Below are 2,787 nucleotides of genomic sequence, written 5' to 3' on the forward strand. Positions count from 1 at the left end.
TGATAAATGTAACCTTAAAACAAAATACCAAACTATACTCACGATTACACATATAGCTATAACTTCGAATTATAGAGGTAGCGACAATGGAAGTTCGACTTATAGAGGTGAACTTCGATTTGTAGAAGTCTGGCTACTTTAAAATTCGAGTTATAGAGGTAAAATATATATCTAAATGCCTGACAAATAATTTGAGTTAAAGTAGGTTTTATTTCGATTTATAGAGGTTTGCCTCGAGCGGAGCGGAAGGGGATCATGAACAAAATTTTCGTCTTATAGAGGTTTTCGAGTTGTAGAGATTCGAGTTATCGAGGTTCGACTGTACTTTTAAGAATCATCAATAACTGATAACGGTAACAATTATTACTTTTTTAACTCGTTAATGATTAACAGTTACTTTTAAAAAGTAGCTTCTCATTCCCTAAAAACAATACGTCTGCGTATATTACATTATATGTGTTTATATTATACATATATTACATCATTGCTGCAGGATTAATTTCTTGTAGCTTCATTCGTTCAATTTTTAAAATTAATTCGATCAATATGATTAAAAGAATTCTGCAATATTGATAATATGGTATATTCGTTTTACTTACACGCGCACTATCATTTACATGCCAGTAGATACATTCCACATTTTTCATAGAAAGCATTACTTAATTGCTTATGACTAGAGAGCTTCTAATTAGAGTGGCGCCATATAGCTGCCACTTTTAATTGGTCCGCCATTTTGTCTCCAGTCCGATGTTGGATAGACTGAGAAAGACTGTTGGATAGACTGGGTGAGACATATTCTCTGTTTCTCTTGCACTTTTACTTTTCTCTCGCGGGATTTGGAGACAAAATGACATCACTTCTCATATGGCGCTACTCTGATTAGAGGCTCTCTAATGACAACGACGGCACAGGACAATTTCGATCACAAACTTCGATTGACTTATCGGCGATTAATTTATTAAATAATGCTTATTTATGTAGTAATAATGCTTATTAACATTGATTGATAGTAACGTTAATTTTTTTCTTGTTCAATATATAAAACAAATTAGGTTACAGAATTACATTAATTAGAAATTTCACTTTGAATAATTCGATCAGTTATTGATTTATAAATCGCATCGATTTAAGATTCATATATTAAATTCTGGTTAAAGTCATTCATAACGAAGATTTTACAATGTTTAAAATTTGTTTAGAAAACGCCTATTAGCCTAACTAATCTCTGAAATGAAGCTGTATTATATTTAACATGTATCTTATTTTGTAACACAAATTTTGCTTATCTCCAAATAATGTCCATAAAACTTCAGCTATAATTTTTTTCGTATGTAAACCTTAAAACTTATTTTAGCTGCGGCACTGATGAGATATTATTAAAGATCGACATTCTTATAAAAGTTTGCGTAATAAAATATTGTATTTACACACAGGTTAATTGTTAAAATTTTAACAATTATAAACCTATATATGTATAATTATAAGCAATGTGTAATACAATATTAATTTTATAATTTACTATTATCTAATGTTTTTTTAGATAATTACATATAGGTATTTATAACTAGTAATATTTAATTTTATTTTAAAATTGCATTTTTATCAGTGGCATAACTTCAAAATTTGGACTTGGGGGCATGACTTTTTGAAGACCCTGTCATTGAAAAGAGTAGTTATAATAGGTACATTTTCCTTAGTAATTAGATTAAGGTTTAGGCGATTTAAATATCATAAAGTAAAAATTTAAATATCATAAAATAAAAATCCAATTATGCACCTATATTTTTTTTAAATAAGAAACAATACAGAAAATAAATTACAAAAACGTTAATGAATAGTTTCTAATTTAGAAAAAGAAAAATGGCATAATCGTGTTTTACACCTTTCTTCTCGACTTTGCGTTAGTAAACGACTGAATTATTTTGTCTGTATTAAAATTCTTCGCCCTGCGTTTTTCAATGGATATACTAGGTATACAAAGATTGGAAAAATTTGCAATTAGTAGATGATTCTCTACTATTAAAAATTTTGGTACATCATATACCGATTTAAGTTCATCGAGTTTATTTCCAAATAAAGTTTTTAACTGTATAATTTGGTTTACAAGATTGCTGAAGATTGATTGTTTACAAGATTTACTGAAAAATCATCTGCGTACTTTTGAGCTAATTTTAAAGCAGACTGTTCAAGTTGTTAGTCTTTAGTTTAAATGCAAATATTTTAAGGAATAATAGATTAAAAAAGGCTTGCAATTTCATTTAAACTTTGAAAACGTGGTTTTAATTGTGAAATCACTATATTTTTCTATAAAAAAATCTGTGTCTGAAAATATTTTCTTATATCCAATAATCTTTCGTCAAAACTTAATTCATCTGCAAATTTCGAAACTTCTCTTCTTCGTTTTTGTTTAAATATAGGCTGAATTCTTAAATTATAAATTCGATCTTCAAATGTTATCACAGTTTTATAAACAGAACGTTTTAAAACCTTAGCTTACTACAGTAACAGACTATTAGAAACAGAGCGGAATGTAAAGTGCAACTGCAGCAATACAAATTTGAAAATACAAAGTTAAGTTTTTGAGAAAATCTTGTCACAATCAGTCAAAGTTGCTAAAATAGGCGTTTTTAATACTTTTGCATTAGTTATATATTTTGATATAGAGTTTTACTGGAAATGATTTATAGAATGTCAAGGGCAAATAGTATTGGATAATTTAATTAAAAATAAAATTAAGTTTCAAGTCCTAACGACCCTTGGGCCCGGGGCCGCAGTCTTCTCTGCCCC

Source organism: Wasmannia auropunctata, unplaced genomic scaffold (genome assembly GCF_000956235.1).
Source record: "Wasmannia auropunctata unplaced genomic scaffold, wasmannia.A_1.0 LD336092.1, whole genome shotgun sequence".
Taxonomy (NCBI): Eukaryota; Metazoa; Arthropoda; class Insecta; order Hymenoptera; family Formicidae; genus Wasmannia; species Wasmannia auropunctata.